The sequence below is a fragment of the Corapipo altera genome, unplaced genomic scaffold (genome assembly GCF_003945725.1).
Source record: "Corapipo altera isolate COAL_440 unplaced genomic scaffold, ASM394572v1 61411, whole genome shotgun sequence".
Taxonomy (NCBI): Eukaryota; Metazoa; Chordata; class Aves; order Passeriformes; family Pipridae; genus Corapipo; species Corapipo altera.
The window spans coordinates 28,686,054-28,698,149 of NW_020884875.1; positions in this window are offsets into that span (position 1 = coordinate 28,686,054).

The window sequence follows — 12,096 nt, forward strand, 5'->3', positions numbered from 1 at the left end:
TCTGCAAATAGAATCATGTTGATTTCTTTCAGAAACAATGAAAAAAATCCATCTACTCTTGCTAATAAAATCACAGTATGTCTCACTACGGTTACAGGCTGCAAATTGTATTTATTTTTCACAAAATGAATTATATTATGTTGAGCTGCCCAAGTGAACAATAGTTATTGTTGGGAAATAGGTTAAGATAAGTTGTACAAGCCACACTTCCTCCCTTAGAGTTTCCCAAATTGAAATTGCAGGTTGCAGCTTGGGGACAAATTGTACCCTGAGCTCTGGAAGCAATGGGATATTCAGTCCTGGCTGGTTTCCTTGGGGTCTCCATGGGAGAAAACTGCCCTGGGCAGACCCAGCCCAAAAGTGTTTCCTGCTCTGTCCCAGGCCCATCCTGCAGGAAATGCCTTTGTTGTTGCTGATGCTGCCCAGGGTCTGCAAAGGAGCAGTTACAGCCTCAGCTGCTCAAAGCCATCTCCTCTGCCCCTCCCGTGGCTGCAGAGCCCCTCAGAGGCGGCTGTGCCCACTAAACCCCCGACAGAGCCCCTATTGCACTCTGACAGCACAGAGCATGTGAATCCTTTTGTGTGTGTGCTTCTGAGCAGAGAAACAGCATGGAAATGGTGTCTCCTGCACAATGCAAAGCACCTGCTGTTTTGGCTGGTTTGGCTCAGAGCACCAAGCACAAAACAGCAGCCCGTGCTCCATGCTGGCATCACCTCTGGTCCCTCTCTGGGCAGGGACCCTCGGGCTGGTAGCAGCTCTAGACTCTGCAAACTCTTCTCTGCCTTTAATGCCATTAAAAAAACCACATCCCCTCTTCCCCAGACAATTACCACAGCAGCACAAGTCTTTTCTTACTTCGTGAATAAAGCACATCAGTACTTAGGTTTTCCTTGCTGCCCATATGGCTAATCCAGCACAGCAAGAGGAGCAGAGAGAAAAGAGTTTTGCACTCACTGGATAAACCCCAATTTCCAGTGAACATGTTAGATGTAAAAGTGTCAGTCAGTTGGAGGAATGTGACTGCAGAAAGAACCCATTTGCAAGGGACTGTTTAGTTTTCTAGAGCAAAAAAAAGTTGCTCTAGAAAGCAACTTTATTGAAGTTTATTCAAAACTTCCTAATGTGTTTAGGGAATTTCTCACAGGGAATGAGGAAGAGAAGCTGTTGGAGAGCGCAGCTGCTTCTCCCTGACCCCTCTTAGCAGTTCTTCAGCTGGCAGGAATGTCAAAAGTGTCTGCTGGGCTGCAAGGAGAAGACAGACACCATCCCTCAGGTTCTTTCAATTAGTTATTTGGGATTATTTCACCCCCCAGCCCCATGTGTCCATGTCACATCTACTGCCTGAAATATGTTGGAGAAAAGATGGCATGAACCATTTTGGCATCATCCTCCAATTCTTCATGTGCATGAGGTCCTTTTCCTTATTCCTTTTCTCCTCTCAGGCAGGTAACTGAACAAAAGTTAGTAAGTTCAATGTTTTCTTCTGCAGATGTTTACTAAATTGTTTGTAGTGTGTGTTGGCCATTGGCCATTGCCTTGTGCTTTCAGGAAGGCATTTTAATCAGTTAATAAATATATATAATTTCTGAAGTAATAGTCGTTTATCCAAAACACCTATGAACTGATTATTCTTGCTGTTCAAAGTCACCTTCAACATTATTGGCAAAAGAAGGTCATATATAAACACCCTCTCACTCCTGCTGTGTTATTTCCTACATGAGAAATAAGCACTAAAACAATGTTATAGAAATGCCAGCTTTCTTCTGGAAAGGAGTTATCAGAAAATCACAGAATATTCTGTGTTGGAAGGGACCTGCAAGTATCATTATTAAGTCTAAGGTATGTCCTGTGAGCTGGGTTCACCCAGTATTTTAAAACTTAAATTTGTCAGTGAGGTTTTGTTGGTAATTGATGCAGGTAAGGGTTTAGTTTCATTAAATGTATTTATGTCCCTTCCAGAAACTATTTCATGTCCCCAGAACTGAATCTGGAATGACAAAATGGTTGGGGTTGGAAGGGACTTTAAAAACCATCTAGTTCCTATCCCCTGCCATGGGCAGTTATAGGTCAAGGTGAGGTGAGCTGATCACTTGCAGAGATTATGTGGATCATCTGGGAAGAAAAATCCAAAGTCTTGGAGATCTGAGCCTGCCCCAGGACTCTTCAAGTCCTTCCAAGCTCTTCTCTACTTAGTGTGAGGTTTTATACACACGGGACTGGATAATATATTGCTGCATCATGTACTAGTATTTCTGGGTTTTAGCAATTGTTGTAAGAAGCCCTGTGATTTCAGGAGTCAAGGGGAGACTGGATTCCTGCAAAGCCCTTTCTCAAAGACCAAAGGGTATAAGTGAGATTTTTTCTTTTTTTGGTCACAATTGGAAAAAAGCATTTGAAACTGCTTAAGAACAAAAAAGATCAGAGGGTGTTAGTGCTTGTAAGACACAAGTATGTTGTTGTCTTCTCTGTCTCTCCACTTAAACTATAAAACTAAAGCAGTTACCTAGGTCTTTCCAGCACAAGCTTCACCCCCACTTCAAGCATTTGAAGCAGAGATGTTAAAGGGGCTGTTTCTGGTAATGATTTTTGTGGTTTGAGGACAAGGGGAGCACTGAAAACTGTGGACATGGTCCCAAATGCCACCATACCCCAACCAATTCCTTTGGGGGAGGCAGGAGGCTGCTGCAACTCTTCCACCTGTACGTGACATGCTTTGCTGCATTATGACACTACATCTCCACTGGTTTGTTTTTTCTTGAAGAGTTTTAATTTTGAGTATATGATTCTTTTTACCACAAGCTGTATTTGGTCAAAACTTCCAACATAATTGATTATAATGAAAAATGTGTTTGGGGAATAAACTCTTGTTTCTAATGCAAATAGATTCATATTTCTGCTCTTCTTTTTTTTTTCTCGGTAGATGAGCACTGCAAAAAATCTGTGCTTAGCTGTATTTGTTTGATTAATTAACAGGATTAGCTGAGAAAAGGGTGTTTTATCAGTAGTAGAATAAACAAGCACTTATTTTCCTGAGTATTTTCTATTTGAAGTGTTTTGGTCCATCTAGGAAGAAAACAGCAAAGAGAATGACAAAAGTGAATATTACTAAGAAATCCAAATGAAACCAGCATTATTTTGTTTCATCCTTGTCTACCAAGCTCCTTTACCCAACTCCTTTCCTTGACTGCTCCTCAGTTGACCTAGTACTTCTAATTTTAACAGCTATTCTGATGCATATATGTTAATAGACTTATATAATTTATACAGTACATCCCAGTCAGGCTGACAAGGTACAGCTCACAGCTCACTTCAAGCTGGAGCAACAATCCAAGAAAGCAGAGCATAAAATTGGTGCAAAGAGAAATGAAATCAGAACAATAGTTTTTACATAAATTATATACATTTCATCTATATTTCATATCCATTTTTATGTAATAACTCAATTTTAGTCCTATCTGATGGCTCTAATTTTAGGCAGTTAGTATCTTTTATCTTATGGAGAACAGTTATAACTGTTATGAAAAAAGACAGAGTGGCACTGAACAATAAAACCTTTATATCCAGGTATCTGTGTATTATGTGACATATCCAGATGTGAGTTAATCATTTATCACAGGTTTAAAGTGTTCTTGCAGCCATAGATGAACAGGCAACATGATAAAATTAGTCCAGCTGTGATGGGTGCCTAGAGCTCCTGCAGGGATGTAGGTAGGATTAATCACACAGGATCCATTTCATTGCTACCTGCAGTGGAAGGAGCAGAAACCAGCAAGAAAGTCGTTAGCACGTTCGCTTTCAAAAATGCCACTTTCTGAGCGTTTAAATGCTGTCAGAGTCCCAGAGGTGGGCTGGAATAGGGAGGAGATGCAAAATGCACATGCAAAGCCTGTTCACACCTGGAGGATTCCCCAGGGGGCTGTTGGGGTGTTTCTTCTCTTTTTTTGAGCCTTTGCCCAGACGTAGATTCTCTTCCCACATTCAGTGAGCACAGACTGACCCTTTTATATCCCCCACTGTCCAGACACCAGGCAAAAACTCAGAGATAAATGAGCAACCACTTGCTGCAGTGGATACTTTATAAATTAGAGCAGGATTTGTCCTAATTGCTCTCTTTCAGTGAATGTGAACCCGTGACTTGAGGGCATAAAGCTCTGTGTCCCATTACTAATTCCAGATGCCATTCACTTACCTCACTCAGAGCACTTTAAAAGCTTTTCCGAAAAGGCGATTGGAAACCTTTTAAGTGGCTATTGGAGGGATTGTGAGGAATAACTCGGAGTTGTTCTCCCCTCCTGCACAGACTCCAAACTCCAGGCTTTTCATTGTACCTGAGAAACACAGAACAAAATTCCCCAAAACTATTTTAGTACATCCTGTGTTTGCCAGGAAAGTGTCCTCCACTCCAGACCTCTCATTTTCCCTCCTTTGGATTATACTGGCTGTCATCTTGAATTAGAGGGGAGAAACACAGAAATATAACGACAGACCCTCTGGAGGTAAAAGGTCAGTTTTATAGGATGAACAAGCTTAATCATTCATAGTAATTGCCTCAGTAACTGATAACACCTACAGTGTCCAAAAATGTTCCTTAAACCCAATGGAATTAACATGTAAAAGAGAAATGTATAGATGAGCAGTTAATGAAGGTAACTACAACCTGTATTAAGAAAGTGTATATAATACACATATATAATAGAAAGATTTCTGTCAAAGAAACAGAGGCTGATTTTTGGGGATACAAGTTAAACTTCATCAGAGTGAGAACACTGTAGATAACATGGAGAAGCACACAGGATGCATTTTCCATCAGAGGAAAATGGTTGAAAAGTATAATTTCCCTCATCCATTTCTTTCCCAGAGTTTTGGAGAACCTTTCTTTCAGAGATTTCTGCATTAAGCACAGTGGATGATGGATAAGTTTGTTTAAAATCTGAAAACTGAGACGATGTTTCTCACCCACACACTGTGGGTGTCACATCCCTGCTTTACCTGTACTGCAGGCTCATGTACCTATAGGATGTGTTAATTCCAGATATTTTTTGCTCTCCCTGAAGAAGACTCTAAGGCATTATCTAATTAGCCTTTCCTAATATCTGACAAAACCACTGTGCAGTAGCTATGTCTGTTCTTAGATCTACATGTGTCAGAAATTTAGAATTATTTCCCCAAAGCCACTAAAAACCACAGCAAGAAATAAACCCAGTAAAGATCACCTCTCTTTTGGTGAAAAAACACACCACTCAAACAAGGAATAATCTCACTCAAAATTCTTGAATATTGAAGATCTAACTTTATTATTGTGAGAAAAATCTCTGTTTTCAATTTATGAAATAGCAAAAAATATCTGCAGGACAAGGAAACTTGCAGCAAGAAATCCTTTATTGCAGCGCTGGGTGCAATCCCAAGCCACGCGCCTGGAAAAAGCACACGCGGTTCGAAAAATGCGCTCCCTTTGTCCACCTAAGATGTTGAATATTCAACAGGTAACAGGTATTTTACCTTAAAAGGTAATTTTTTGAATTCAGGAGGGGGTGTCACCCTCCCTCGTGATTGATTGATGACGTCCCTCTGCACACAAAGGCCAGCCACGTGGCCAGGGTATATTTTCCATTTTTATATATTTTATCCTACCCCGACCACGACATTCCCTTGGTGTCAAGCCCTGATGGGGCCTTTCACCTTACAATCTCCACGAGGTGCCTAAAATTCCTGAAATTAAATGAAAGAGAAGAAAAAAATCCCAACACCCCCTGCTTTCCACTTAAATCAATTTACTTATAATAAAACCAGATTATTTTATTTCCCATATTATTGATAAAATCAAATAAGATGTCAAATTGGAGCAAATATACATTTTACCTCCCCTTGGTAACACCAATATTTACGAATTGGGTTGTGTTAACATTCAAAACAATACAACTCACCAAAGAAGACAAAACAAACATAATAATAAGGAGATGAACACAAATTTTACTTTTTAATGGTAAAATTATCAAAAATAAAAAATATGTTGATTTTACATTCTTAGTATGCATTCAAGAGGAACCGACTTGTGAAACGGATTATATTAATGCATTAAAAAGGTCAAGTGTAATTTTTATATGGATTCAGGCCTTTGCTCACTTTTGCATGTAACAGTAGCGGCTTTGTAGAAAGTACAATAAATGTTATTTTTGTATTCCATTTAAAAATATTTACGCATTAATATGAAGTGCAATTAATACACTTTTTCCTTGGAAAGCTTTCTACTATTAATGATGAAGTTACAAATTTTCTGTAAGAGTTGATATAATTGTAGATGGATATTGTGTTCATTTTTTATTTTTTATTATGTTTCTCAGCTTTTTTTCTTTTTCTTTTTTCTTATTTTCTTTTTTTCCCCTTTTTTGGCCTTTTTTGTCTTTTTTTTTTCTTTTTTCTTTTCCCCCCCAAAAATTGCAATCCAAGCAGCTATGAAGGTTTTCAGCTGAGAATGTGAACAACATAAACATGGACCGGGAAGAATGTTCATTATCAACAGTGGGTCAGCAATTACAGACACCTGGTATCCACTTCCCACCTGTCCAGACATCCCCCAAATAAAAAGGGACTGATGTTAAGCTCAATTTCCTTTCTGTTGTTAAACAAGTCTCTTGTTTGGTGTATCTCTGCTTGCATGCGAGGGGTGATAAAGTTGGCTTAGATCACTGTTTTCAGGGATGCTCTGCCTACAGCCTTTTAAGATTATTTTTTCTTGTTGTTACACACATTTTCTCCAGGCCTTTTTACAGTCCCAGCTGCATCTGAACAGAGTCATTAAAATGGTTTTCAATGTATTGCATCTGTATCAAAAATAAATGCACTGTTCTCATACAAAGGCATTGACTCAGAATTCTTACATGATCTGGAGGTGATGTGGGTACCCTGCAACGTTTGATTTCTGTTAAGAGAACTGTGGATTCCATTTCCCATAAAGCTGATTTTTATGGTCTGTGGGTCTGCCTGCCCTCAAAGTCAGGTGCTGCACCTCTGAAAGCTGCTCAGATACATAACACATTAAATGTCTCTTTCAAGGTGACTGTGGGGAATGCAACTTCTGGATCATCAAACCTGTTTCTATAGAATTATGCATCTCTGTGGCAGATTATTTGCAGGCTTCATGCCAGATGGATAGAATTCTCTGTATTAGTAACAAGCCTTGTAAACATCACAATTTCTTCCCAGGGTTACTTACTTATTCCAGATGGCACCCACTGCACTCTCTCTTTCTTCCAATCTGTGGGGCTTACTTTTCTCCAAGAAATGAGTGCGCTTTAATATTTTACACATTTTCCTATTTCTATGCCAATATGTGAGAGCATCTTGACAAAATAAGCAAGGAGTTATTTGCATTTATACTCAGTTCACATGGAATAAGAAGAAAAGAAAAGAAATTTTATCCTACTACGTCTTTTTAATTCTAAAGCCATTTTCCCAGTTACCAAGGGCTTTCTTAAACTTAGAGTAATCACAGCCTGTGTCTGCTGAACCCTTTGCTTTCAGCAGCTCAGCCATCAGGCTGCCTCTCCTGACTCACATTTGGAGAACATTATAAAATCTCTGTTACCGCATGCCAGTGTCTGTGGAACACTGAAAGTACTAATTTAAAATATCTCCCAAGAATGTTGAGACAGTTTCATGCCTTGGCAATTTGTGAGCTGTAGGACAATACTCTTCTTAAGGGCACCACACTAATCACAGGGTCTGTGAAATTCTCGTTACACAGCTCCCAGAGCAGGGGATAAGGGAGTAATCTCTGCTAACTTTAAAATTCGGGGCTCAGCTCTGACAGTCGTATTCCCACTAAGTGAGTGTGCATCTCAGTATGAAAATTGTAGCCATGTGAAGGAAATTTTAAAATGTCTTTTTCACTATGCTTGCATCTGGAGCTTAGCTTATGTTTGTTATCTGTATTAAATAAAATACCCCTGGAGCTTTCAATTAATATGTATGGTCAACAAGCTGAATACTGACTCTTCCATTTTAGTCCCAGCTGGCAAACCTTTGCTGAAGAGGAACCAGCTGAAAACAGGCTTACGGAGAAAAGCTGCCTGTCTTTTCTTTCCCAGTGGTTTTAGTGCTGATTTGGACTACGAGCATTTCCACATTTGAAATGCCCCTTCCTTTCCCAGCATTACCCTGATCTAATCCTCTCAGTGGATGTGCCGTGTTGAACTGACCCTACATTACCCTCCTCTTTCTCTCCACTTTATGGCCCACCAGTCTCCTCAATTCACCCCTTCTGTGTTGGTCTCTTCTCCTATTTCAGAGTCCTGCTCTCACCAACCCCCGGCATCTCTGGGTGATTTTAACCTCTTTACCAACTGATTCTCCAGCCTTACCCAGCACCCACAACTCTCCTGCTGTCACTCCCAACTTTGTCTTCCCTATGATTCCCTCCCTACTATCATGTCCCAGTTCCTGTTTCCCCTATTCCTCCTGCATGTCCTGCTAACCCCTAGACGTGCCCAGCAATTCCCAGCTGTTCCCAACCCTTGATCACTCACACTGGTTTCCTCTGCACTGTATGCTCATTACTATCACTCTGCCAGCCAGGCTGAATTCTTCCTCAACCCACTTGCTTTTGCCTCCTGCCTAAATAGCAGTATTTTTTCAATTTAATTGAGTCCCTTGATTCCAGATTTTCTCCTTTTTTTTTTCCCCTTCTGCTTTTGATTTTCTCCAGCCTGCCTGTGAAACACCTTCTGCCACACATTCTTTTTCTCCATTTCTTTTCAACAGTCCTTTGTATTTTCCCATTCTGTCTTTGACCACAGACAAGAATTCCCCAATGACCTCTGCAGACACATCAAACTGTTTCTTTCAAGAGTTCCTCTAAAACCTTATTTTGCTATTCTTCTCCCTAAATCCCAGCAACAAACATGCAAGCTGTGTCCTGAGGATGCTGCTGCCTGTCACAACAGGCAGTGTATTGACTAGTCCTTGTACATTTTTTGACTGGCTCTGGGGACCTAATCTTGGGCTTAGGTTAAATTGTTCTTGGCTTGGATATTTTTCTGGTGTTTACACAGCATTTAGAAGTAAGAGGTTAGGCATGATAATAAAAAATGATGATGATGTTGACTGACGACGATGATGATGGTGGTGGTGATGGTGGTGATGGTGACAATGATGGTGACACCCTCACCTGCATAACAGGTAAATGACCTGCAGTTGCCTGCCTTCTGTTGAAATCTCCCATTGAGTATTGGCCTGAGATTCCTGAAGGAGGGAATCTCATGGACACCTGTGTCATTACCTTTCTCACACCACTGAAAGGTATTGTAGTCACAAGTAATTCCATGACGAATGAATAACCACGAACTGGTGTTCACAATGACCTAAAACTGGTTAAACAAGGCAATTCCCACAAAAAAATGTCTGCATAAAATAGGAATAGTAAATCTTCTCAAACCACATCAGGAGCTGTATTAAGCCCAAAATTGTTTGTAGTAATTCAAAAGGTGATCTATAAAAGGTAAATTGCATTTCCATACATGAGGGTTTCCCATTAATTTCAAGATATTCAGGACTTACTACACCCATGATGTATAACGCAGGTTTGAAAATTTTCCTGCTTTATCATAGCTGAATATTATAAATGCCTTTCAAATAGCCAAATTATACTCTATGCTTGGAGGAGTAAACACTTATATCAGCAAAACTAAGTAAACTTACAGAGAAGATATTAGTTCAGTTCTACTTTTCAGACAATCTATAAGAAGAATTCAGGAAGGATATTGAGGTGCTGGAGAAGTAGAGCAACAAGGCTGGTGAAGGGACTCGAGCACAAGTCCTATGAGGAGAGGCTGAGGGAGCTGGGATTGTTTAGCCTGGAGAAGAGGAGGCTCAGGGGAGACCTCATCACTCTCTACAACTCCCTGAAAGGAGGTTGTAGCCGGGTGGGCGTCAGTCTCTTGTCCCAGGCAACCAGCAGTAGGACAAGAGGGCACAGTCTTCAGCTGTGCCAGGGGAAGTTTAGGTTGGATATTAGGATGGAATTTCTTAGAGAGAGAGTAATGAAACATTGGAATGTGCTGCCCAGGGAGGTGGGGGATTCACTGTCCCTGGAGGTTTTTAAGATGAGACTGGATGTGGCACTTAGTGCCATGGTCTAGTAACCACGGCGGTGTTGGATCAAGGGTTGGACTTGATGATCTCAGAGGTCTTTTTCAACCCATTTTATTCTATGATTCTAAGAGGACACATGTAGGTATATTCTTAGTGAAACATAGGGGTTTTTCCCCATAAGTTATAGAGCAGCTGTTTAACAGCTTTACAAATTTATTTTGTATTTGGTACCTTGGCATGAAAATATAAACAATAATTTAGTGACAAATAAGCATATAAAAATTTAGAGCAAATACATACAAACCTGGACATGAAAATAATAGCATAACTAATTTTTTTCCATTGCTTCAATGGTTTTTATTACCATTACATTAACAGTGGGTTTTTTAAAGTGTTTTTCAGAATAGAGGCCTAAATTTTATGCAGTTTCTAAAATAGATTTTCCTGTCACCCAGAAGAGTGACAACTCGCTGACTTGTCCCCCAAGCACTTCTGGGCATCAGATTCAGCAATTCCACTGTTGTACAACACTATCTATTTCCCTGTTTATGACAGCTTTGAACACACTGGACTAGGTTCCAATGGGAAATTCAGGGTAAATGCAGACTAATGGGGTCCTCTCTGCTGAGGCAGGACCACAACTTTCCACTATAGTTCTACACAAATCTCCTAGGGGCCTATGATGACAAGACTTGGCAATGTAGCTCTATAAATGAATCCTCTGGAATTAAAATACACTAAAGTGAAGGTTAAGATATAAAATAAAGTAAATCAGTGTGTTTATCTGTATGTTCTTTTTCTTCAGAGCCCTATGGAATAAATTACATCCCAGATTCCTTTACATCTGTTTACACATATAACTCATTTGTGTTCATATATATGAATTTGGCATAGCATTTTACTTTTTAAAAAGCACAAACAACCCCTTCCTTATTGTTGTTAATGAAGAAATTTTTAAAAATCATATATGGTTACATTTAGATGTTAGATAGCATATGCTTTTCACAGATATATAGTAGATATTTAAAGCAATAAAACCTAGGTTTTATAAGAATGATCAAGTAATAAAGAAAATATCATTGAGAGAACTAAATTGTACTTCAACAATAAAGGTCAAACTGATAGCTACATGAACAGTGTTCACTGTAGTGAACATGAACATTAGACTCCCTGTAATTCCTACGCATTGCTATGCAATGACATATTCCACATTTTCAGCTTAGGAAAAATGCCTGTGTGTCTTGGAGAAAATGATGTAGTCAAAGGAAACCCTCACTTTATTTACAGATAAAAATTAACTCCTGTCATTTTTTTTTTCTGTGTGTCTCAGGTAGTCTGGTGGAATAGATGATGTGTGATCATTTGTGATTTATGCAAAAGCTTTATTAAAGCACAAATTATGTAAGTTGGGACAAAAGTTTGCAACTTTATCTTGGCAAAGATGTGTTCTTGCTGCAGCATTTGGTCGTGATGTACGACGTGCTTGTTTTGGAAAGCTGTGAGTATTCACTGGGTGTCAAACATCTGAACACTCTCTGGAGTGGCAGTCTGCTTCTCTCTCTTGGTTTTGCTGCCTTGCCATTTGCTTGCACCAAGAGATAGGATATTCCATGGAATCTTATACACTGAATTAATCCACTGACTTGGACAGCAGTATCTGAGTGGAACCCAGGCATTGAAAGAGGCTAGTAAGACCCCTGTCACTGAGATGCAGGAACACAATTCATCTCACACATTCCAGTCACAGATACGGTGTCCAATCCCTGTCCAAAACCTAGACTTCCCTAGACATGACCTGTTAAGCTCAAATTTCTATGTGACGCTCAGTTCCAGGAGGATTTGTGTATCTGTTTGTTTTTTCTATTATGAAATTTTCTGTTGACAGGACAAGAGCCTTACACCCCTGCATAGGTCCAGAGTTTCTGTAAATAATACTAAAACCCACAGTTGCTGACACAGATTACACAAGGAGTATTTTCTAACTCTGAGCATTATAAAGCAATACCG